Below are 26,735 nucleotides of genomic sequence, written 5' to 3'. Positions count from 1 at the left end.
CATCTAAGCAATATTTCCACCGCATAGGAAAATAAAAGTACTATGAAGCAAGTTTTTGTTCACGGCGTAGCAGGGAGCCATCATAAGCGATTGTACTGAAAACGACGGTATATCGTTGTGTAAACAATAGAACTGTGGAAAGTGGTTGCACAAAAAAATCAATTTCAATGCCAGGTGGCTAGACTGAAATCTTGGTCAAAAAAGAGACAGTATGTCGAATTTGTCCAGAATAAATTTATACAGTGTTGGGCCTGCTTCGCCAAAAGCGGCATTCCCTATGGCTAAAACCGGAGTTTTGTTTCCCATCCTGGGCATAATCATAGGTAAGCGTAGAAAACTATCGTTCCTAGTAAGATTATTTTCTTAATCAAAGCTCTACTCCGGCAGAACGCATAGAACGCATTGAATGCATGTCCAATCTTAGTCACAATGTTTTTACCGCAAGCTTTTTGAACCTTCCGACGCAAGTTTGTAGTTCTCCCGTGGTGGTTTACTATATGCGAATATTAATACCAGAAAGCAACCAGAGAATAGCTATATTATTACTTGTCTTCAGAGAAATACTTGTTAGATATCTAGTGCATTGTTGCTATACAGTCTGCGTTGGAGTATTTATTCGAGAACATGTCCAAATAAAGAACGTGTGTTTGCCTCATAAACTCTGAAAGATACCGTGACAAGAGAGTTGACGAAGAAATTACTGATATTTTCACTATCACATTTATGGAATGTGCGTCAGCGAATTCGCCCGGACCTGCTGTTGCGTATTAACATACTGGCGTAATGGAAATTATAGTTCGCGGAAAGGTTACAATATCACTCAAAGATCAGAGTTTTTTGAATGAGTTTAAATAAAATAATTTCCTTAGCTCACAAGTGACAAAGTGAGCAGAAAGTGCATTTAGGGACAAGCAAAAAAATGAACAAGCCCTAAGCATCTTTAGTATATATTTGGCTTTGAATATTGGCTTTGAATATATGTTTATTGTGTTTATCTTTAGATGTACCTTTTAAAAGCTTAAAGGCCTGTTCTAACCCTATACGTCCCAAGCAACCCATTTTGAGATCTCCTCACCTTAATATCACAGTTTTTATTGAAATCATCCCGACTGCCCGTACGGTAAAAGTAAATGATCACCCGCTTTGTAACAAAGCAAACACGGATTCTTCATGATATATTTCCCCAAATTATTGGCATTTTGTGACGTCTTTTTTATTTGCCTTCCAACAGTTTCAGCCCTTTCCCAGCCCCTTCCACATAAAGTTTCATGTATCTATCTATGTTTGTTTAACGACATATTGTCACGAAGCCAAGGACGACGCAGTTGTCTTGAAGGAGAAACAAGTTTATTGGAGCGAACTTGTGCTCCCCTAACAACTCAAAAGAATACAGAGGCGGCGAAGCAGCAGTCAGCAAAGTGACTTGCGTCGGCGAGCGTCGCAGAATCGAATGCCGAGGCGTCTGCTCTGCAGGCTTTTTATCTTTCGGCGCGAGTGTTTCTGGAACCGTCGATTGACATCCAGAACATTGTAGATCACAGACGATTATTCTGGGCTAGCGACGTTAGGGCGAAACAGTTTGCTTATCTGAATGTGATAGCCCGTGCGGCATAAAAATAAAGAATGGAAGACGCGCTTTGCTTGGAACGCGATAACAGAGCCGGGCGTGGCCCGGCAGTAAAAACAAACAATAAAGAAGCAAACACATACATGATTCGCGGCAATATACTAGGTGCAAGTTGTGGCGTTCATCACGGCAATGTCAGACTGAGCGAAGAAACTATTTTTCATCCCGTAAAAGATGCTGAAATAATGTTGCGTTGGAAGCAAGAGACAAGTGGTGTTTTGCAGTGAGCAAGCGACGTATGTATTATTCATAAATCAAAGGCCAGGGATTATCCTCCGGAAATTGTGGCTGACTTTTTACATGGCGTCTGGTTTTTGGTGAGGTTGTCGCTCAAAATACAAAGCAAAATATTACCAATTGTATAATAAATAAATGGCCTGCTTTAAAGCAAAGCTTTCTAGCTGTGTCAGCCGAGGGTTCTGTCATGGCGTGCGGGACAACAAATTGGAAACTCGGCGGAGGGTTTCACTCACGGAGCACACTGTACATTGCGCAGCGAATTCACCCACCGTTCCTCGCGCGGAAGTGCTTGCTCACCGGCGGCGGCGGCGGCGGTACTGCTTTGTAGTCTACTTTAGCGAGGGTTGTTTTCGGCTTGATTAACTTGCTCGACAGCGCGTCCAGGGTAACCCACAGCCGACGGTATAAAGTGGTCGGGAAAAGAAACATTTATGAGGGGTTGATTTGTAGGCCGGGAAAACAAACTGCGCAAACAACATACAGACTCCTGGCCGCTAGAGAAACTCTTCCTTTTGCGCTCTGCATGCCACGAATGAGACTCCGTTTTCTAAATTGGTTAATACCAACTCGGTTGTGTTTTAAGAGGTATTACAAAATGCGAGAGGAGCAACTCGTTCTGATAAAAAGCTGGTATCTTATAAAAGTTCCCTCAGCTTTCTCGCAATTCTCAAACTTCCTAAAATAGCTAGTTGAAATCGGTATCGGGAATCACTCAGCTCACATGCCGAGGTGTTTCGGTGTCTGAGCTTTTTTCACGCGGAGGTGTAGCCCCGACCTATCACTTCAGGATGGCAAGGTTCCGCTGTCTCACCTTTCGAAAGACGCTCCTCTACTCTTTCCCCCGACTCACGGCCGGGCTACAGCGGTGGCGTCCGCGGCTCTAGCCCGGCCGTAGACGACGCTGCTGCTGCGTTGGCGACGCCACCCCCGCGAATTCCAAGTAATGGCTGGCCGCATCTCTGGTTTCACTGTTTGTAGAGTCACCAGTGTGAATTCAAGTGACGTCACGTGGCGTCAATTCGAGTGACGTCATTTAAGGCTTTGCGTTCCAGCCAACTTCACAGAGTGAATTGGAGACAATCTTTCCGGAGCTATTTAAAAAGTTTATATGCACAAGAAAGAACTTCTTGAAATGTAACCCTAGTGCTGTTTTAAATCCTCCAATCTGTAGTGTTTGCACTTTTCAAACCATGTTGAAAGCAGTACAGAAAGCCGTTTTGGGGTTAATGATACAGCACCACCAAAACTACTGCCCCTGTTTCTAAGGCGACAAAAAGCGTCATTCAAAACACCATGCCAATTTTTCTTTTTTTTCATTTCTTTCCGTGAAAATACGCCTGAGCAGTACTCCCCGTCATTGGTGCCTCCCTGAAGAGTCACTGGTACTGCCACCGCTTGGTTCCTCTATCAATTGTAAGTGCATTTTTTGTGCATGTTGATTTTCCTAGCATGCGACGGGTCGGGAAATTTATTCGTACTCCAAAGAATCACTCGTCCGTTTAAAGGGCTTTAACGAAGTAAACACAGAGACATTTAGCGGGCACTGCTGCCCACGAACACAACTTGATATGCCATAAATTTAATAGAAGGGATTCGGAAATCCGGGCTGGTATACGGGGCGGAACAAATTTAAAGTATTATGAAATCTCCGAGGCAATAGCAACTGTTCTCAACCTTTTCGGTACTACACACAAAACTTTTATTTTTTACTACAAATAACAATTTGATTTTGTAAGTCAAATTCTCGTTATGTGTACAGAGTATCGGCAGAGATAAGGATACAGAGTATAGACACTTTTAGGGGCGGGCTGCCGGCGTCTCATGTCGTCGTCGTCGTAACGGTCTTCTCATGCAGTGACGGCATTAAAACACCTTGACACTCGTTTAAGCCTCGCGCTAGAACGCTTTCTGCTCCAGAGACACGAGACTTTTCCACCAAAGCTGTATACCTCTGTCCCTAAATGTTTTCATCTCCGTTGGCAAAAACGCCAAAGCTTCAAGAATGCAGTTAAAGATTGGATGCTTCTCTCCACCTCAGGTTTCACTTTAGTGAAGATGATCCGGGATTTTTTCTTCTATTGTTCCGGCTCCAAACCAATTAACCCACGAAAGCAAAAGATGCAACAGTCCGCACGAAAAAAACCAAGTGCAGTACTAAGCATAAAAAAATTCACTCAATGGGAAAACGGCGTTGTTTACCGGATTTCTATAGCCTGTGTTAAGGCATATATATAGGCCAGACAGCCCGATGCTTGAATCAATAGCTAAAAGAACATGACTACAATGTCCGTAGGATATCGCAAGGCCAGGTGTGGCAACACGTACGGGACTGCCTGCTCTGCCTTGTATCCCTGGATTCGATAACACAAGAGTAACATTTAAGAGCAGGAACAAAACCACGAGGGAGCTTGTCGAATGTGTAATGATTGAAAAAGCTGGCGAAAAGCGTGTTAGTGTGCCCTCGTTAGCTATCACGCATAAGGAAATCGCATTCTTGGATGCCAGAGGAAAGTGGATGTGGCGATAAAGTAGGTGACATAATAACAGTTGACAGGCTGGGCATCCTTCTCTTCTCTCTTTGTACGCGCAGGTTTCATCTTTCCCTGTAAGTGTGCTATTTATTTTCCGCAACTTGTAATAAAGAGATCAGGTGATAGTCAACGCTTGTGGTGAGTAATTTTGTCTGCCCTTCGTCCAAATCTGCGCTGTTCCTTCTTTTGTATCTGACCAACAACTAGCCCAACATGGTACCCTTTTGGGTTATTTCGTGCCATCGCCATAATCATTGTTTATGCGTTTTAATCCGTAAACTCTGGTAAGCTTAGCTTGACCTCCCGGCTCAGCGGCGGCGCTAGACTAACGTTGTTCCGAATGCGAGTCGAATATTACGCGTGTAACAGCATTTAGGCAGCAAAACTGCGTCTAAAGAAGCCGTTTTGTTTCATAGTCGGCAGTGCTGTTAACAAAGTACCCGGTCGAGGTCAACCGCGAAGGCGAAAATGCGGGAAGCTCGGAACACTGATAAACGCCAAAATTGCCGCTGCTGCTGACTCGCGTGTCTCAGTCGGGTGTACTCACCGTATTTACTGACACTACGCTCGGCCTCTCGGTCCTGCCTAGCCTGACGCATGGGCTCGGCGCCTTGGGAAAGAACTGCTTTAATTAATTGCTGTATTCCTGCCTAGCCTTTAAACATAATCTGCAAATATATTCTTTACCAGGTGGGGTGGTCTAATTCTTCGCAGGCGCCTTATCATGCATAATGCGGATCCGATGCCTGTTTCGTGGTTTGCTTAAGCGAATTTTGAGCTCGATGCTGTGTACACTGTTAGCCTGACGCAAGCGCTGGGCGTCTTAGGCCTTGATGCCTTGGCCCTTTTGCCCACACAGATGAAATCGTGGGGAATAGAGGTATACTGCTTAGCTGTAAAAACAGCTTGGACAGGGGTTAGACATAACAGGACAGAGATTGGTTTGCTTTCGAGACGGCACAGCTACACTCGCATCTACCGACAACGGTCAGAGGTTATGTCTCGTCGGAGGTTGCGAAAAATAGTTTATCTGCCGGAAGAGTGTTCGCGCAGCGGCCCACTGCGTGGAACTTACCTTAAACGACACCGCCGGGCAGGGGCGGAGGTGCTACGGTGGAGCACCATACACGTGGCAATGGCCTACACCGGCCACGGGTTACTTTAACACGAGTTGGCACCGCGTCATACGTTAGACACCGCCCTTATGTAACGCCTTCGCGCGTAATCTTCTGTGTGGCATTTAGAGGCGCCTCTTTTATTATTTTACCAGAGTGCCGTCATCCCCTCGCCGCAAATTAAGCCGACGACTTTTGGCTCAGTAAGACAGTGGTTTTACCCCTCAGTTGAAGTCGTCCGGTGAACACTTGTTCCACAAATTATGTGTCATTCTAAAGAAGTAGAATCGAAAACCCCTGACGGCCATAAGCGCTACTGCTTGTTTAGGACGAGATCTCTTTGCTTTTCATTGGAGTGCTCAGCCGGGCAGACAGAGTTTTCAGGTTATACTATCCCTAGAGCCACTAGATCAGGTTTCAGAGTATCTGCACTCTTTTCTCTCATTGTTTTATTCCGCCGTCCGCGGCCATTGAACCGCGTACCCTGACATTTGCCCCGGGAAGACCCATGGGCGCTGACATTTTGGTGCGTCTGTGTTGCCGCGCGCGCGGTCTTCGATAAGTCATTATTTTCGGAGCGCAATGTTCTGTATGGCACGTTGAGAGTGATTTTTAAATGCCCCAGACGGAGTAGCGATGCCTTGCTGCTTTGTACTAGGCTGTTTCAACCGGCGGGAAGGTGGAAAACGCCTGCATCGCTTCCTCTGGGAAACAACGACAGTGACCTAGCGTAACCTATAGTCACTTAAAAAAGCGTAGCTTAATTCGTGGATCTAGCGTAACATAGAGTCACTAAATGAGGAATGCTAGCGCAACCGAGCCGTACCTTATCGCAGCGGCGCGCTGTTTAGATATTCAAAAGGTGAACACAACTGTCATGGTTGCCAGGCTGCCCGCGGGCCCATTCCACTCGTTAATGTCAGCCGCAAGAGGGTGCATAAAACTGGCCACCTTGGCGTCAGGCACCAAAATGGCTGCCACCGCGCGTCAGTGTCGTTACTCATAGGCGTAGCTTATTTAGTGGTTCTAACTATCCCAATGATTTAGGCATAGAGGTAATACTACTGACTGTAGAGGAAAAGCTGCCCGGCCAGCCCGTGCATTCAAACCTTGCTAAACCTGAACGCAGCCATGATGCCACCCTCACACCTTTGCCCGCTGCCTGTTCGCCTACTGGAGTTTGTGGCAGTAATGGGTATTCACCTGGCAACGCACGAATTCCATCATGGCAGCCTCTGTTGCCGTAAATGTGCAGGGACAACTTTCGTGTTTCAAAACGTTGTGTGAAGTTTTTCTAGTGGTAGGTAGCCAATGTTCGTGCCATGTTAACGCGCTTGATGCAGTGTTGAATTCTCCGCAACTAAGAAGGGCTGCGTGTAGAGTAGCGCGAACTTCGTACGCTCGGAGGTGGCTTTTGCGATGCGTCGCAAGACTTAGGTCGTCGCTTCGAGGTTGAGCGGACGTGTTTTTCCGCGCTCCCACGCTTCGGAGGAGCTTGGTTTCGGCGGCCCGTTGATCGCACGGGCCGTCACCTTGCCTTTGGATGTCGCCCAGATTTGGCTATGCTGGTGTGGGCCGTCAAGTGCTAACTCCCGCTCCCCGGTATTCTTCTGTTAGCCGCACTCAATTGGAGCGAACTCCGCAGTGCTCGGAACCGCCGCAGACTTCGCTCCTCGTCACAGCAAGGTCATCTCTGCGCTTTACGGTTCCCGTCCAGGCATCTCGTCTCCCGAACGCAGCGTGACACCAGCGAGCAGTGTTCGAGGTGTGTTGCGTGTGAAAGAATCGACCGCAGTGGAACTACTTTTTGGAACTTTGGGTCCCAGGTTGGGTACGCAAGCCTGACTGGAATGGGCAATTCTGCCTTTTGTGGCTCTGTATGCCTGGTTGTACCCACCATGAGTACAAATAAAGTATTAATATTATTATTACTCTTTTCTACTCTTTGCTCACCTCTCTAGTGTTTACTTTTCTGCATCCTACCCTATTTCACCGGACTGGGTTGAATGCAGGTGAGCTCCCATGAAAGCTCAATAATATCCCCACACCATTTGTTTTTCTTTTTTGGAAATGAGCCACTTCCGCTTATTGCTTTTTCTGCTGATTTGTTTCCTCGATGCTTTGCCCGAGTTAGCGCATGCTATGTTTCTGTATATCGTATTTTGCGTGGGGCAAAAGAACTCAGTTGATATCCAGTGCTAGTACTGTGTAGCCTCTTCGTTGCTCCGTCTCCACCGCGCTATTTTACCATGTTTCACCCCCCCGCCGTCCCAGAATTTTTCAGCTGAGGCTGCCTTCGCGTTCCTTTGAGGTACTCTTTAAAACCGCGTGCTTTTCTATCGAATAGAAGTCTGAACTTGACAATGCTACCAAGAAATGCGTATACCGTAAAAACCCGCGTATAATACGGACCCGCGTATAATACGAGGTGTAATTCGGGGACATCAAAATCAGAAAAAAAGTTTTCATCCGCATATAATGCGAGGTAAAGAGCACAGAAAACATTTATTTGCACTGCAGTTTCCGTTCAGTCATTGTCAGTTTTCGGTGGTACTATCTCCCGACGTCCGTTCAGTCATAGTCAGGTTCGCTGCCGCTGTCTCCTGAAGTCGCCTTGTCGGAAATGTCTTCCCCACGAAAGTGGTCCTCAGTGCCATCAAGGGCGTTCGAGATGCCGCATTTCTTTAAAGAGCGACTGACGAGCTCCTCTGGGATGCTGGCCCACGCATCCGCGAACCAGCCACAAAGCACCGCTGGAGAAACCCGCGTCAGCCATTCGGTAGCTGTCACTTACGGGTCTCCTCACCTCATCCACTCTTGGTAGCAGGACTTGATGCAGTCTTTGAAAGTCTTGTTGATGCAAACGTCTGGCGGTTGCAGCTGGGATGTCATTCCTCCTGGAATGACAATGAGTTCGGTGCGGCGTTCGCGCTACAACTTCTTCACGGAATCGGCCAGGTGGCAGCGTTAGGCGTCCAACACGAGCACTGACGGGAATCCCCAACAGTGCTCCAGGCCGCCGACACCGCACAGACTTTATCCAGTCATGCACCAGTTCCTTTCTCCACCCACGAATGCTGCCTTCGGTGACGCCGAACTGCCGTCCTGCGGCGCAATTCCTGATGGTCTCGGCGCATAAAATAACTTTTCTTTTAATTGCAGCCGAATACTGTTTTGGTGCACCCAACATCGCGATAGACTTGCGGTGAACGTGCCGAGATCCTTCGCGTGGTCAAAACAATCAAAATGGCGCCGGCTGAGAGAAGCAGCAGCCAGCTAACGCCACCGCAAGATGGCGCACCCTCCGCTGAAACCGAAAGTGCAAATTTTAGGCTGAAAGCTTTGGGATCCACATATAATACGAGGCCCAAATTTTAGATAGTAAAATTTGGGAAAAAACCTCGTATTATACGCGGGTTTTTACGGTAAATGTAACTCGAAACGCTATTCCACTTTATGCTAAACTAACACGCTTTTTTATATAATGTAAATGCCTGTCTACAGGGCCCCTGCACGACGTGTGTCAAATTTTGTATCTAGTTGATATGCTTTTAGGTAGTGCCCTTGGATCAGCCTAATTTAGATTAGATGCAATAGCCATGATATACCGAAGCGTAATTTTACTATGCTATGTGCATCAAGAAACTCACGCAAGAGATTTTTCCTTTTTATTTATTTATTAAAATACTCTCAAAGACCGAAGGCGTAACAGAGAGGAGTGGTTAACATTTCATAGAATATTGGTTACAGCCGTTTTGAATGATGTAGGATCCGGAATGCTGGCGATGGAGGCGGGGAAGTGGTTCCAGTCGTCGCAGGTCTTGGGAATGAACGAGTGAAAGTAGGGGTTTGCGCGACGCTTAGGAACCCCTACCTTGTACCTGTAATTGTTCCGTGGGGAGTTGTCGGATGGAGCAGAAATGAGAGCCTGTTTTAGAATGGGGATAGTAAAGTAAATCTTATGAAAGAGGCACAAGCGCGCAATTTTCTTCCAGCAGCAAGGTCACTGAGTTTAAGAGATTTAATTGACGTGATGCTAGCGGTTCGTGAGTATTTTGTGACAATGAATCGAGCAGCCCGGTTCTGAATGGCTTCCAAGGATGAAGACAGCACCGCCATATGAGGGTCCCAAATCTATGATGCATGCTCTAATTTGGATCTAACAAGAGTTTTATAAAGTAAGAGTTTTAAAGACACTTGAGCAAGAGCAAAATTACGGCGCAAGAAGCCAAGCATACGGTTAGCATTATTGGTATCATAATTAGTATGTTCATGCGATTGCAGATTAGTGCTAATATGGACGCCAAGGTACTTATAAGAAGAGACAGAAGATAAATGTACATTGTTAAGTTTGTACGGAAATAGCGGAGACGGGTTACACTGCTTAACGCCAGAAGAAAGTCTCATTATTTTACATTTGTTAACGTTAAGTTGCATCAGCCAATTATTGCACCCAGAAGATGCGGTATTAATGTCAGGTTGGATAATGACGGAATCTTCCGGGTTGGTTATTTCACGATACATCACGCAATCATGAGCAAAACGTGTAATTGTAGGAGAAATATTGTTAGGAAGGTCGTTAATGTAAATTAGGAAGAGTAAGGGACCTAACACAGAACCTTACGGCACCCCAGATGTTACGTGTTGCAACGGTGAGTTACAATTGTTAGCACTTACATATTGTGTTCGGTTAGACAAAAAACACTCTATCCACTTGAGTAAGCACTTTCTATGTTAACAGCACTAAATTTTAACGAAAGAAGTTGATGGGAAACTGAATCGAACGCTTTTTGAGAATGTACAAAAATGCAATCGACAATGCCACGCCGGTCTTTTATGGAAAATAAATCATTAGTGAAAACTAAAAGTAGCGTTTCACATGAAAAATACTTAGAAGATAAACGCCAAAAGATTAGAAGATAGGGCGTTGTTTGTATATTGGGGGACGTCACACCAGCCATGTTATCACTGTTGCGGGGTCGCTTTAGGTCGCAATTAATGTATGTGATATGATAGCAACCTAAACAAAAGCAAACAAGAGACTAGAAGATATGTTGTAGAACGCGCATTTACATTCTGGGTTTGTGGAACTATAGCTTTCAGTACTTCCAACCACAAAGAAAGTAGTGCGAGAGCTCATTAGTCGCTGCAGGGCTCTTTACCTTTTAAAATATCATGCTCCCTTTCCCAGAATAAAGAAAGGGGTAAATAATGTGGAGAACTAACCTGCTCGAGCAAAGCTATGGCAGGTTTAAAGCCAATAAACAGACAGGGCTAAAAGCCAAAAAAACCTTTTTGAAGAAAAACGAATTTTATGATGAAAGAACTTAAGTGCTGGAGAAGAGAACAAAAAACATAGGCAGAATAAGCGGCCAAAAAATGAACAAAGCAAATGCAATTCTACGAGTCAGTTAGGCACAGAGCTTGCCACAAAGAAGCAGACACTTCAGGCGAAATTTAAAAAATTGGAAATTATGTACCCTATTTACATCATATACAGAGAAGATAAATGATATTTAAGTGGTTTTAGACAAGGTCGAGCCGAAGTAGCCAAATCAATGCTTGCCTTGATGAAGTAGATTGAAGTGACAACAGAGAAAACCAGCCACCGGAGCTGTAGGGGTGTTACGAGCATGCAGCAACCTTGGTTTGCCCATTTTGTCGTTTTGCCTCCTTGTTTTATGCCTTTTCTTTTTTTTTTGCCCATGGTGCTGTCTTTGCACTCGCCATTTCGGCGCCATGCGTTTTTATTTTCTCCCAAATTTCGTATCCTTTATTTTATGCCAGTCCTTTTCTTTGAAATTTCCTATTCCCATTTTTCAGATGTAGCACAGCCAGCTGGAAAGTTCTTCTTTCCTTAGTTAGCCTCCGTAGCTTTCTTCTAAAGTTTCTTCCTTCCTTTGAAGTCGCCCATGAGGTCATCGTAGCCTTGCTGTTACCATCACAAACTTCCCTAGAGGTCTGGCGGGATTCCAGCTGGTGAAATAAAATTGGTTTGATAATATTTCTCGTACATATGAACCCCTGCTTTTTCTGTTTATTTTCGCTTTTTCTGCAAGCCAAAAATTAATGTACGTATGAAAAGTAACTTGTGCGCAAGATTTTATTGGGCTCAGCTTGCACGCCTCAAACAAAACCGGTGGAAGGATGACAGGTCAAGGCTGTCAGTGTCAAATTTCTTGTTTTTCGCTGCCGGAATTACTACGCTGAATATGTTCTATGGTGTGAAGCACATGCCACACTGGCTGATGGCATTGTGATGCCCCATTATTTTTTTTGAAAATAAGAATGCTCGTGACCACAATCTGAATGAGAATCAGTGAGAACTTTTATAATCAGCTACAGCATTACTAGAACCCAGCGTCGGTAATGTAACGTCGTCTTTATCCTTGTTGCTGTGAGCACGATAGAATGGAAGCGTAGAAATTTGAGAAGGTCTGGTGTGACACCTGTGCGGCCGCCGGTTTTATGTTGGCATAAATGAGAAGGCTGTGCTACGCATATCTTATTCCTTCCTTTGATGTGGTGTATACAGCTGGGGAATGCCTCCAGGTGGCCCTGGCTGAACCGATACGTGCACATTTAACTGTCGCAAATAAAAAAACTGAGAGTGTAATTTATTGGCGGTTTTCTAATGACTGCCATATGCAATACACTTTAAGTCTCTGAATACTATATAAAACCGAATGTTGATAGTCTCATGCTAGGCAGTCTGATTCACCTGCTATAGTTATATTGGCAGCTGTTTCAAAATTAACTAGTATGATTGAACTAATAAGGTGCAACAACTAGTTTATAGGTACACTCAAATTCGTTCACTTACTCAAATTCGTTTACTTTTCAAGGGAGACATATTCTTCATCGACTTCGCCTTGCACAAACTACATGACGGTACCATCGCGACCCAAGAAAGCCATATGTGTGTTACCTCACGATGGTTCCTAGGCGCTTTGTTTTGACAGACAGATTTCCGGCCAAACCCGCAGGCATTTCAGCCAAACCCCCTTCAGGCGGGGTGGTCCTGATAATTGAGCGTGAACGTAAGTGGCCATTTTCGCTAATTAGCGCAGGCCTCCGGAGAAGGAGAGTTAATTTTTTTTAATGGCCCACCAGACGGGTTCCCATCTCACATGAATGAAGTTCACTCCTATTTCTCCTCCTTGGCGCAGGTATATAAACGGGCCATATGGGAGCGCAAGTGCCAGTAGATGTGATAATATAACGTCGCTGATCCACCGAATTTAGACATGTGTCATGGAAAGCATCAAATATATTCTCGAAAATTTCAGATATCGTGTTTCAGCGATCAAAGGAGCATGCACCAGTCGCACAGGCCAGTACAGGGGATTTCTGCACCTACATTCAGGATTACCTTCCGGCTCGCCCTCTTCTCCTCTAAAAAAACACCTTATTGTGCAAATAAATTTAGCATTATTATTATTATTATTATAACTTCTGGGTTGTTTTATATCTCACTCAAGTGAAACACCGTTCAGAAAAATTATAACAGCACACGTGAACAAAAGCCTAGTTATACGGTAGGCATGGCAAGATGTATCGTACATTTGTTTGTTTTTAATTTACTAATCACATACGCTCAAAAGGAGCCGATCTACCCCGTAATGTCTCACGTAACATGGTATGACCTGCGGACGGTGAGTTAAAATCGGCAGCAGCCACTACCGACGTATAGTAAAGGTGTCCTTGAATATAGGCTGCGGCGGCGGCTTTATTCCATATCCCCGGCAGTGCGGGGCTCTAGCGCGGGGGTAGATAAGCTTGTTTTCGCAAGCAGCGAAGTGACACGTCGAGCAGACATGAAGGTGTAGTAGAGTGAACCTTTGTAATTTACCCCCAGTCAACCCACATGACTGATGCTCCTCACGACATACCGAAACTGACTTTGGCGCGTCAACCCACCCCCGCTTTTAGATGCGACCATGCGACTGCATCTCATTCACTCGCCTTGTCCATGCAGCGTCGTCGGCGTTGTTGTCGTCCGCCCCTCCCCCATTCTCCTCTCCGCGCGAGCTGACCTCTCCGCCACTCACCCCCTGTCCTCTCCGATGGCCCTATCTCCCGAGGGGCATTGGATTGGATTCCAATGGATTGGCTTGGCTTGGATTGGATTTGGATTGGATTAAAGTGGATTGTGTTGGATTGTGTTGCGTCATAGTCGCGGCAGACACACTGGCGCCGGCGCATCTGCACTACTCTCTCTTCCGCGGTCTCCTCTCCTTCGGCCGCGCTGCGCATATAACCGGTGTGCCGGTCTCCGGCGGCCTTTCGGTCGACGGTTGCTCTCCGCTTGCGCTTGAACACCCCTCAGCGTCGCATCACACCAGGGTTCCCACGTGGGGAGGTGGGCGTAATTTTTTTTGCTTCATATTGCATTTATTTTTGTTCGTCATATACGAATGCGTTGAGAAAACTTATAAAAAGCTTACAAACTCGTAAATATACTCAGTTATTGCCATAAAATGTGCCCAATTTTAACTTAGGGCCCTCAATTTGGTCCTCATTTAAAAAAAATTGTTAGCCGAATCTTCAACTGCTGATCTGGCAAGTACATCATGGCATCATCATGGCATCCGTGTTTAGACACATTTGAGAGCCAGCTTTACCCGCCTGCATTAAGGGACACGCGCCACCGAAGCCTGATTGCGCCCTGTCCCGGCGCATCGCTCGTCCGGACGTGACTGAAGGGCGCAGAAAACAGGGGCCGTTTGATAACAAAGACCGTTAGGATAATCAAATCCAGGATACCCGTAGCATGGCTCCAGCGGCACGCTTGGCAAATTTTTAGGCTTGCACAACTAACGTACGAGGTTCCGAGCGCGTCCACACTTTTTCTGCTGCTGCCAATGAGAACAGGCTGGATTTCACGTCGGGCCGCCTTTGTTAACACAAAATTGTGGCTCTCAGAAACCAGATACAAAAAACGCCTTCCAGGTTTTAGTAATTCAGGTTGTGGGCTACAAACCATTTTTGCAGATGTATTGAAATGTTGTTTGTGTAGCTTCCCTGCAAGACTTTTCATGGCTAGGGTAAGGCGCATCGCCACAAGCTTCGAGAAACTGACGCTACGTGGTGCCCTCATTTTTCGTGGAAGGAGTGGAGAGAAAAACCCGCTGCTCCCTTTTCGCTCCGCTGAATTTCGTCGAATTATGACCGTAAAACGAAGGGAGGGTGAGGATCGATGCCCGTACCCCATACCAAAATTTGCTTCGCCACGCTCCTTCAGCGGGAAGGCGGCGTACCGACTTGGCTCCTTGGGCTGTGAACATCTTCACGAATTGGACTTTTCGGAAGCTGGCTAGACGGTGCTGCACATGGGGTTAAAATTTCGGCAACACACGTTCACAATACTTCCGGCACTTTTCAATGAGTGCTTTGTTCAGTGAGTACTCGAAAATAAAGTTGTTTCTCTGTGGTAAAAAAAATAAACACCTAGTTATAAAACAGTCACAAACATCGCCTCGCACTCGAAAATCGCCGGCTGTAAAGTATGTTGTCTTGAAGAAATTAAGCCAGCCAGGCAACAATAAACTGAACCCGAGCACCATCATTGTAGGTCTGCGTAAATAGAATGAGGTAAATAATGTTTGGAATTGATAACTGAGTTTAAAATACCGCAGACGAATACATTGTGCCATTTTTTTTATAATATTCAAATTAATATTATATAACTACAATAACGTACGTCATAAACGTTACTGGTACCAACAGTGCGCGACCGCCGATTCCCCGTCGGAAAAACTGGACGCAGGGGCGTTTGGAGTCGGGGTCGCTGACGGCGGAGACGATCATGAGCTTCCTTCGCTATCGGCGTCGACGCATAGTGCGAAGACGACGACGGGTGCCGACGGGAAAAACACGTCCTTAGATATTTATGTTGATGTCGACGGTCGGGACGTGAACGGGTTAGTAGACACTGGCGCCGACTAGTCCATTCTACGTGTAAGTTGGCGACGATTTTGAGCAATGTGACGGTGCCATGGACACGAGCGCAAATTCGCACAGCATGTGCATTCGAAAATTCGATCGGCATGTGCACGGCCCGAATTAAGATTTATGGATCAACGTTCGTCGCAAGTTTCCTGGTTGTGCAGGAATGCTCTGGAGACCTAATTCTGGGTATAGACGTTCTCCGGAAATACGGAGTCGTCATTGACTTCTCAAAGTGGTGGGTGTCTTTCACTACAGAACTAGCGACAAGGGAAAACGACAGTGACCGCCGGCTAGTCCTTCGCATAACGGACGATGTCGTTACCATACCACCGCTGTCAAGCATCTTTGTTGAGGTTTCGTGTGAAGAAATGCACGAAGGTGAAGCATTCGCTGCGGGCAATCTGTCACTCCTCTTCACGCAGGCAGTATGCACTGCAAGAGGCGTCATGCAAGGGCAGCAAGGAAGAACGCGTGTGCTTGTGACGAATTTTAGCAAGGAGCACCGGCCACTTTTTTGGGATACTGGAGTAGCCCACATTGAGAAAATTACATGGATTGCCTGTATGTCTGTTTGTCTGGAACTCGATTCAGCCACCCGACCAAAGTAAATTTGATATTTCGCAATAGTCTCATATACTCACAGCCAAATCTAAACGTATAAGCCCGGTTTATACGTTCGTACTTGTCAACTTTGCTGAACAAGAACAAGACATTACGCAAATATAAGACAGGAAATTAGTACACAAGATATATTTACAGTGTTCCTTCCATAAAAATGCATAGATGCTTGGTTTTCCGATAGCAAATGATATCCTACATCTATTGCAGAAAACCGCCACCTCCAGGCCGCATTTGAAACATCACGCGGCAACAGCAACGAATGGTTCCGCGTCCTGATTGGAACACATGTGGAGCACGACCACTCGGTTCTATAAAACTTGTAGTCGGCAGCCTCCATTCACGCGCGTCTCCGGCGTACTGCTGCGCTTGCATCGAGGAACCCGGCCTGTAGCAGTGAAACGCGGTAAATTCAAATCGCCTTGCACACACCTTTAGTGTGTTTACCTTGGGATGAGTGCGACGGTAGAGGAACAGCATGAGAGGCGAGCGGGAAAGCAGAGAGAGGCGTTTCCTTGGCAATTCTCTTCAAAGACTATCGTCTTTTTAGGATATTTGCAGCAATAGGAGCAGATACGCGGCCAATTTTTTTTCACTTTTCGGTAACGTTGTTACCGTGTCGGTGTTTAGTAATGTGCTCTCCCGTTATCTCCTTTTGCGTATTCGAGGCATCGAGCCAATGCCTCTTTTTGGAGAGGGTAGTATTGACACATGCACTTGCGCAATGCGAGTCGCACCAGCCCGTGCCCTCCGAGTCTCGCAGTGAGATCGCGAGCGCTGTGAGGCGAAGGGGGTCACATGGCACGAGCTGAGATGTCTATGAGAAGAAAAAGAAGAGGACGATCATGCGGGCGCCGTTGGGGAATGCTTCGCAACGTGAACGCCACGCCTGGTTCTTTTTGTCTTGTTTTGGGCACAAGTTCGCCCCTACTAAACGTCATTGGGTAATTGCATTCGTTTGTCAGTGACAATATTACCAACCGCACAATGCCGAAACGCCGTGTGACGGCGGGCCTTATTCCAGGCCAACAACGAGCGACTACAGGTATTAAGGCAATATCGTCATTTGGCTCATTTTTAGTCCCCCGTGGTTCCTAGCCGTCCGCTATCAGCCGTGCTCATCAGGCATTCACGGAAATACGTCACGCTGTCACCTGCACGTTATGACTGAGACTGCAAGAGTCGAGGGCTCCACCGAACTGTAATCTGGCGCAACGGCAACTGAAGTTTCGAAAGAAGGACAATGATACAACGGCGGATGCGAAAGAAAAGACACGCGTTTTCAGCAGGCACCACTCCTGCGAGGTGAAGTTTGCTGTATGCCTAATCCGTGATAGCATGCTCGGCAGACACGATCGCCAGTTGCGCGGGCAACTTACGTCATCATACCAAAACCTTGTTTCCACGAGAAGATAAGAAATATACTTTCAGGTAATTCATCCGCCGAAGCTACGCGTGGTTATACGATGCGCGCCGTAGTGAAAGAATCCGGAATAATTTAGACCACCTTAGGATCCTTAACGTGCGCCCAAATCTCGACTCAACGGTGTTTTTTTTTTTTGAAACCGGGCGCGTGGGCTGGGAATCGAACCCGCTTGTTTGGGCTACGCAGCACAACGGCTTCCCCACTGAGCCGCCATGGCGTTTTGTCCACGGGAAATTATGTCGTATTGCGAGCCAAGGTAGCGTGGTCGAAATGTACCGAGGTTAGTGTCGTACCGGGGCAGTCACGATGAAGAAGTTGAAGGAGAAGAATATGTTATGTAAAGTATTTACATCTCGGTATCAGAGAACAGGCAGTGCGCTCCTGCGCGCGAGAGATTAAATAGGCGCTTTGGGTGCTTTCCCTTTCACCCTTTTTCTCCGCTGACGTCAGGACGCACCAATCACAAAATTCTTGGTGCTGATAGTAGCGCCCCCACGCACAAACACACACACCAGGGCTGCCAACTAAAGGGAAATTTCCCTAGATATAGGGGATTTGGGTTGTCTTTAGGGAAATTAAAAATTTGTTAAAATCTGGGGAAATTTTTGCGTCCCCATGGACTTATGCCTTCAGTCGTGTAATGGTGTCCTTTGTTGAGTTTAACATTTATTAATTTTTATGTACCTATGAATTTCAGTTTGTCGATGAAGCGCAGATATCTATTTCCCATTAATGTGCATCGAGCGAAGCTATCGCTCCTACGTTTGACACTTATGGTTTAAATATCAAAAGAATATGATTTATGAAGTTCATAAACTTGCTCGCTCGAATATCTCAAGCACTGCGCATCGTCTGTGCTCGTTCCTATTATCCTTCTTTCATATATACTTGGATGCTATTACGAGTGCTCTGTGTCATAGTACAAGATTTTTGTTTTTTGCTTTGAATTGCGGTGTTCTTGATTATGTTATTTTTATATTTTAACAGGTCTTCGCCTTATACACAAGGCGCTGTAACACGTAGTGCTTCTTGGAATATGGTATCGTTGTGTGTGCGCCGAGCGATCGCTTTTACTTTCTAGGTAATTTTTATGTAGTATTCACTATAAATGTCCCCCCCGTAATGACCCTCTATTGCTTTTGTGGTTTGATGAAATAAAATATTTAAAGTATTACAAAGTGTGGTCCAACATTTTTACCTTCATCTCCGTTACTTCAATAATGGTTTCAAACGAATTCACAAATATGCCTTAAAAGTAAATTCGGCAGCCATATCGCCTAACTGTAACCCAATATCCGAGAGAAAACATCTGATAACCGCATTCAGCAAACATTTAGGGAAATCTAGGAAATTGTTTCTGAGGAGCTAGGGTAAAAGTGGCTCCGTAGGTTCGCAGCTCTGACACACACGCACACACACGAGAGACACGCTCCTCTCATGCGCAGGTGAGCGTTAGGTTGGCGCCACCGTGGCAATCCGGAGAACCCTTTTTCCTGGTGATGTTGCACCACCGGAAAGACGTCTTGCATTTCTCTGTCGTAATATTCGTCTGGTGGCTCGTAGAACACAGCTCCAGTGTCATCAGACACCCCACAAAAGGGCATGACAGTGATGTGCAGGCACGCCGCCGAAGCTTGCAGTGCGGGGCGACAAGTAAAGCTATTGTCAGGACCATCGCTTGCCGGTTGGCGCTTGAGGGGCCCCGATGTCGCCGAAAGGGTTATTGTCCAGCAGCGGCATAGTTCGCCATTGTGGACACGCCGGTTCAGCGAACGTCGATTAGGGAAGACCGAGAGCAGGTTTTTGGTGGTTCACCCGAGCGCAGAAGACGGGTTGCGTAACACCATCGCAACAGCACCCCCGCCGCCACACAATGCATCAGTAGGACGAGCTGCTCATCGCGGCTCGGCTGAAATGATGCAGGCGGTCAGCAGGTTCTTCCATGGCTCGAGGCGGAGTTCTCCGAAGGGCTCCTTCCTTTCTCTGGTCTCCTCCTTGAACCCACAGAATGCACGAGCACAAGGGTCCTGCAGAAGTGATGAACTCTACAGGACAACCATTGTCGAACCACACTCGATGCGGGAAGGCCCTGTGAACACCGCTCGGGCTGCCAGACCTTGACCATAGAACAAAACGAAATTAACCTGACTCCTTAAATATTACACTCCTTTCGAACGATTTGAAGCGCTCCTCCCGTGGTACATGTTCAAAACCAGGCCTCAATTTCTGGTGTTGTTAAAACAACTACACCACAGCGAAGAAATCATTAATGTGCTATAGGAGCTCTATGAGGCATATGACGCAAACGAGCGATGAAACCAACAAGAAATCAAAAGGCATTCCCCACTTTTGCCCATGCCCTTTGTCAAAGCTACTTACCATAATTACCCGATCCTAACGCGCACCTTTTTTCTGGAAAACAGGCCGAAAAATCGCATGCGCGTTAGAATTGGATACGAAACCGAAACTGCCGAAACAGCGGAAATTTCGTCCCACCCATTGCCATCGCCATCTCAAGATGGCGCCAAAGCCTTGAGCAACATGGAGGAAGACTTTCTCCATGTTTAGCAACTATTTTTCGAACGCAGGAAGCATAAGCTTCTAGGCTTTTCTACCGGCGTTCACACAAATCGTCAAATCGTTCCACTTGCGCACTTGATAACAGTAATGGCAGCAGCGGCTCTCACGCGTTCAAAACGAGCGGTCGGCGGAAGCGTGCGGCTCTGGAGAAGCTCGCGGGATGGGCGTGTGAGGCGTGGGCCACGATCCCATCGACCATGGTTTAACATTCGTTCAGAAGTGTGGCGTCGCGATCGCTCTTGGCGGCACCGAGGACGAGATCTTGTGGTCAGCGGAAAGTGACGAGGAGTGAGATGAGTGAGATTACATCGGGAAATAAATCGCCCATTTCTCCCGCATTCGTTTGTCTGTTTCAAAAGTTCCGTGCGCGTTACAATCGTAGGTGCAAGTTGTTGTTTTTTTTGACAGAAAATCGGGTGCGCGTTAGAATTAGGTAATTACGGTAGTTAATACTGCCGTACGAGGTAATCGAGGCAACGCACGCCTTTCGCCATCGTCTACAGCATAAAATTCAAAACTACGAGACCGATAGGAAAGCACAGCAAAACAAAATATGATTTTACACTACCCTTTGAAAAACTTTACATTTCGCACGTACACTTACGAAAATGAAACTTCTTAGAACATGGAAACCCACAAACACGATCACTTATCTGAAAAATCACCTGCAGATAGCTAGCTCACAGAGCTCGGCTACATCAATCAACAATAATCTGTAGCTGCCCTTCTCTACAATGAACCATGATATAGCGTTGGGGTTACCATTACCCAAGACAACCAAACTGGCACATACGAATGTCTGAAAATACAAACTGACCATAAACACGTAGTAGTGAACGCGCACACTCTGCGGGTTCATACTAAAACCTCGTACAATCCATCAGGGTGAAACAAAATGAAGACAGACTCGCAGATTCCGCCTTAAACTGTGTTCGATCACAAACCATAACTACTTTTCTAACGCCTAACAAAACGTCTAACAATGCGGTGTTAGGTCACGCACATTACCCCTTCTCCAACAAAACACAAAACTTGCACTTACTTCACGAGGTGTTAAATCGTAACGATGGACACACTGCTAAGCAAAAAAATGACGGTTAACTTCCTACGTCTTGCGAAGGCTCGGTAAAACACTTGAATAAGAAACAAAATGAGTAAACTACGCAGTTTGTGCACGCGAACGCGGATTCGTCTGAATCCTTGGAAACATCCGAAGCCCTCGTCAAAAGAAACATTTTCTGGTGTAGCTTGCCGAAACGTTGCTGCCACTTAGGCCGACCTGCTCTGCTAATCTTTTGCAGAGTGCACCGCACAGTGTACGGGAGAGGCCTTTGACACTGAAAGGAAAAACACGCGCAACGCGTCCGGAGTGTACAAAAGAATGGGACGCCCGACCATGACGAACGCATCGGCGGGAATTCACTCTCTCCGAAACGTCCTTCCCCATAGCTTTCTGAGAATTCCTGCGGAACCTAGCCACCCCAACCAGCCCTTTCTGGCAGTGCCCCTCCGCATTTGCCACAGCTAGGCAGCGGCCTCTTTGTTTCGCTCAAGCGTCTGTTTTTTTCGTTTTTCTCTGCCGCTTCTGGCCATCTTAGTCCTCAATACTGCAATGAAAGAGGGTTGGCCTTCTTTATTTAGCATTTCATTCTGATTGTTTTTCCGTCGCCTCTGTTTCTTTCTTTTGGGAATCACGGCCCCTTCGGGCAGCAATGCACCGATCCCAGGTGACTTGTAATCAAACTTCTGTGGCATGTGGCCGCCACGGCTACACTCCCAGGCGGCACAGAAAGTGTGCCCCAAGACCGGCCCGTCTATGGCCGCTTTCTGGCTGGTCCGACCAGCATCCAGGTTCTGGCAGCCACTGATCATGCGTTGAATGGCCAACATTCGGCAACCAGCGCTCCGGTATTTTTCCGTCTGTCCTTGTCCGGACGCACAACGGCAGCTAACCGGCTGCCAGATATTCCGTTCTCTTACAGCTGCCGATGTTGAGAAAGAGAACGGCCGAAGTACGGCCTTAGGACATCCGTTTTTTCTTCGGGAAGCGGTAATCGGCCGAAGCACGGCAAGCGACCGGCCACAGAATGTGCGTATTCTTGCGGCAGTTGATGTTCGAAAGGAGTCCGGCCGGTGCGCGGCTGCCGTGCATTCGTTGTTTCAACGGTCAACCGCGCGTCTGGCGGTAGAATATTCGTTTTCTTCGGGCAACCAGTGTTATGAAGGATGCCGGCCGACGTACGGCCCCAGAATATACGTTTTTCTTTCGGTTAGCGGTCCTCGGCCGAATTACGGCAAGCGAATGGCCACAGACTATTTGGTAACCGGTGTTCAAGAGGAAATGGGCCTACGTAAGGTATCTGGTTATAGGTCCTTTTTTCGGCAAACGGCATACAGCCGAACAACGGCACGCGCCTGGGCGCCGAGAATTCATGCACAGACGTGTTTGGAAGGAGACCGACCGGTTTTTTTCCTGACGGGAGAAAAAGCCGTTAGGGAGCCGAACGACGGGGAGGCGTTTTTCATCCGCTCCGTGTTTCTACGTTTTAAATGAACGAACATCGTTTGTCAAACAGTAATGAGTGTTCTCGGTGAACGCGCAAGGTGCAAGGACTCACTGGACATTAGCAGGGAACCTTTTAGGCCATCGAAATGTCATTTATTGCCAGAAGAAGACTGTGCCACACCGACGGGTGAGCTAAGCCTCGCCAGTCATCACCGGTACCACGCCTCGGCCGCCGGCTTCGTCGAAGCATCAGCTCGAGGCTATTCGCCCCCTCAAGAAATGGAGAGCACTGGAGATATTGACCCGGCAGAGACGTCCGATCCGAGATGGAGATTGTTCACCAAAATACCTGGCCTTGAAGGGCGTCGACCAAGCGGCAACTACGCAGGAGTTAAACCCCCCCCCATGTCAAGGACTCCCCACCAAAGAAAGGCAAGTGCGAGCAAGCGCAAGTTATTCTGCTTACAATTAAACTGCGACAAGTAACGTTGCACTATGTTGTTGGTGATAAACGTTGAAGAGACTCGCTCGTGCATTGGTAGGATCAACTTCATGCCCTGCACTATGTTACTGCATGGAATTTTACGACTGCCTATTTAGAAAAAAAATAATTTTAAATTTGCGATAACAACAGAGCCTTGTCACTGACGAAGCCTAGCTGTTAATTTAGTTTCGATGTTTGAAGGTGAGCTTAGCTACTCTTGGGATATGACTCATTTGGTTAAACATAATCGCCAGCATCCTAGCAAACACGGATTTTGTCAGGATTTTCTTGCTCAACGCAGATTGTTGATTTCACGCACGATTTGGCTCTTGCAATAGATAAGCTTAAATTGGTTGACTGCATATTCTTGGACTGCAAAAAAGCAAATGATGGTGTTGCATATCACCTTCAGCGTAGTACATTTCATCCTATGAACTTAATGAATCGGTTTTTGCATTGTTATTACTATTGGCCCTATAGCTTTGTTCAAACGTACTGTGTAGTTAACCGGACTATAGCGAATGAACGTGATTCCGTATACCTGCAGCTTTATTCGAATTTAATAACATCCTGGTGTGCTGATTCAGAAACGTTTTTGGATGTTAAACAGTGTGTTAACGGCACCTTTACAAAAAAACCTTCATTCCATTTGAATACGTATACCTTAAATTATGCTGCTGTAACAACGGCGAGGAATATAAATACCTAGGAGTTTATTTAGGGAGTGGTTAGAGGTTAAATAGGCAGGTTCACACCATAAAAGTTACGGCTGCATATGTTTTTCGCTTTCTGAGACGAAATTTCAGTGAACCTTCATCTAACTGAAAAGAACAACCGTATTTCACTCATGTGCACTCAATCTTGGAGTATGCATGGGTTTTTTGGGTCCCTACGCCAAAGAGCTGGTTAATACGCTCGAAAACATACAGAATATGTCAGTGCAATTCGTATTAGGTAATTGGCACGCTCAACTTAGCATGAGAGAAAGTAAAAGTAAACTGAAATGGCAGGACGTGAAAGATCACAGACGAAACCAAAGGTTTAACTTTTTTCGTAATGTCTATCATTCGAAAGCTGGAGTCGAAGGGGAGAAGTATGTCCTTTCGCCATTCTACATATCGCAACGTGGGACCGCTAGCTTAAAGCAAATTATTAACTTTCCTTTAAAGGTGACGCCTTGCGCGATTCATTTTATTTTACAACAATACTGCACTGTAATTATCTTCCACGTATGATTGCGTTAACTCTTTACATTGACGATTTTCAGCGCGCTTTCTAGCATTACTTTGTTATTTTGTCTCATATTTAATGCTTAGTGTTATGTATCTGCCTTCTGTAATGCATGCAAATGCAAGCAGGCATCAAACAAACAAATAAATAAATAAAATAATGAATAAATAAATGAATAAAAATAAATAAATAAATAAATAAATAAATAAATAAATAAATAAATAAATAAATAAATAAATAAATAAATAAGCTTCCAGAGGCGCAAGTTTGCCTCTGACGGGTTGAGAACCCTAAGCATTCAACCTTGACCTATAAAATATTTATTGCCCTATTCGTTGCAGTATGCAAGGTTTCCTGTATGCATACTACCATTGCTATGTTATTGGTTTAAAGCAAATTATGTAACTCTAATTTTACGCCTTTCCTTGCGTGAACACAGAGGGATACAACTGCAGCCACCTGAAGCAGGGCGTCATTTTCAACGCGCCTAGGATTTTTTGAACGTAGTATGACACTCTAAGAAAATTAAGTTCTTTTGGACTATTAAGTGGTGTGGACATAACTCACGAAAACAACATTAAAATAGATTGAAAATGGAAGTACCTGTTCGCTCCTTCTTAGGATCAGCCCTGCGCAAGATCATCAAAAAGTTGATCGAGTAGAAAATGTCTTTGCAAGAAAAATGGGCCAAAACTGGACATACTTTTTTGTGAAGGAGTTATAATAATTATAATAAATGCTCCTGAGTGTTTTGTTGAGAACGAAAACGCTTCGTAAGGGCATTCACGCCGGTTTTATATACATCAAAATTGGTCAAGCAACTGTTATAAAAATAGTTTATGTCGTCATAGCATGAAAGTGTTCCGGAATATTGCCCTAAAAGAAATTGCCTAAAAGCGGCACAATTTATCTCTCTAAAATTCAACCCAGTAAATTATCCGCCCTGCACCGCCCCCCCCCCTCCTCTTTGCCCTTTTATTACAGGTAAGCCGCCCCACAGAGGATATCAGGACCTCCACAATACTCCTATTCAAGCTCTACAAAGAACTGAATATTTTCTGGGTTCGGCAGTAAAAGAGGCACAGCAATTAAATGAACGACAATTTGTGAGCACTGTTTAGTAAATTAATTTTGCTGTCAACTGAGGCTGGTAATTACCCAGGCTGCGCTGAAAGCTTGACGGCTGGTGGTTGCGCGCGAGCTCACTTTTATGTGGCTGCATTGGACCCCAATTGCTGGGTTTGTGCTGGTGTTGCACTGCGCGAATTAGCATCTGCTTGCGCGACATGCAGTGACCGGCCTCAGTACAGTTAACGTACTGTGGCTGAACTCCAATGCCCGTAGCACGGCCGTATTTCCGGCAGCTTTAGTCCGGCTGGAGTCCGACGACCGCATCTCGTCTGTACTCCGGCGGCCGTACTTCGGCCGTTCACGGGTGGCTTTGGAATGGCCGGAGCCCTACGGCTGGAATCTGGCCGTATGAACGTAAGCCGGTCGACTGGCCGACGGACACTGGCCGTTGGACAGCCATGGGAGTACAGCCGTATACGGCCAAAAGGCCCACATTTGGACACGGGCCGAACATGGCTGTCGGAAAACGGCCGGACAGAAAATCACCGGCCAAAGTACACTGGCCTGTTTTAGGCCGAACAGTCCTGTGCTGCCTGGGCTGATAACCCGGACCTGCAAACGCTTCTATGCCGGCATAACCAACTGCCTTATGCTGGGCCGCTGTTCGTGCTCAGCACTCTTGTCCGCACGGATCATGCAGGTCCGCATCTTTCTCGCGTCTCTCTGCGGGAAAAAAAGTGCCCGGGAAAAGCCCCGCTTGGTTACATGAGTCATTCCTAGCTTCCGCTATCTCCAAAGCCTGGCCAATGCCCGTACAGGTGGGTTGCGATCTTGGTGGCCTCCTCAGCACCCCAAGATCTATGGCTTCGCTGGCCTTCGCCTTCGGCCCGCCCCTGTCTGAAGCCGCGGAGCCTTCCACGTTCTCGTAGAGACAGGTTTGCGTCAAACACGTACTCTGTTTGACGACAAGCGTCTCCTTCTCAGCATTCGTAAACTGCTGGGAAGGTTCCGAGGAGGGGTCCAAAACTGGCCTTTTGTAACGGTCCGGACATATCACGGGCCGGTTACGCGACTTCCTGCTGCCGTCTCGCACATTGGTTCTACCGGCAAAAGCGGCTCGCTGCCAACCTGCGCGGCTCGCGCTCTGCGATCCGCCGACGCAGTCGACTCGCTACTTCTCTGCGCGCCAAAGGACTCGGGTCGCGCTTCGCGATCTGCCGACGCAGTCGACTCTCTTCTTGCTTGAGCCACTACGGGTTCAGGCACACCCCGCTCCGGGCAATCTTCCGAAACGATCAGCCCGCTTCTATCTTGAGCGGCCAAGCGTATAGCTTGGGCAGGTCGATCGGCCGAACT

The 26,735-nt window shown here is 46.6% G+C and overlaps 1 long non-coding RNA gene across 1 annotated transcript in view; it reads left to right on the top strand.

The window, feature by feature from the left end:
- The first annotated feature begins 223 nt into the window (after positions 1-223).
- The window catches only part of LOC144165116 (uncharacterized), a 49,951-nt gene continuing 23,439 nt past the window's right edge, over positions 224-26,735 (top strand). The window contains exons 1-2 of the long non-coding RNA XR_013321371.1: positions 224-323; positions 3,213-3,280. This is a non-coding gene — a long non-coding RNA (uncharacterized LOC144165116). The remainder of the gene's footprint in view (positions 324-3,212; positions 3,281-26,735) is intronic.

This window comes from Haemaphysalis longicornis, unplaced genomic scaffold (genome assembly GCF_048455015.1).
Source record: "Haemaphysalis longicornis isolate Haplotype H1 unplaced genomic scaffold, Haemaphysalis longicornis Haplotype H1 scaffold_14, whole genome shotgun sequence".
Classification (NCBI taxonomy): domain Eukaryota; kingdom Metazoa; phylum Arthropoda; class Arachnida; order Ixodida; family Ixodidae; genus Haemaphysalis; species Haemaphysalis longicornis.
The sequence above is the reverse complement of the archived record's forward strand: the minus strand, read 5'-3'. Positions and strand labels throughout refer to the sequence as shown.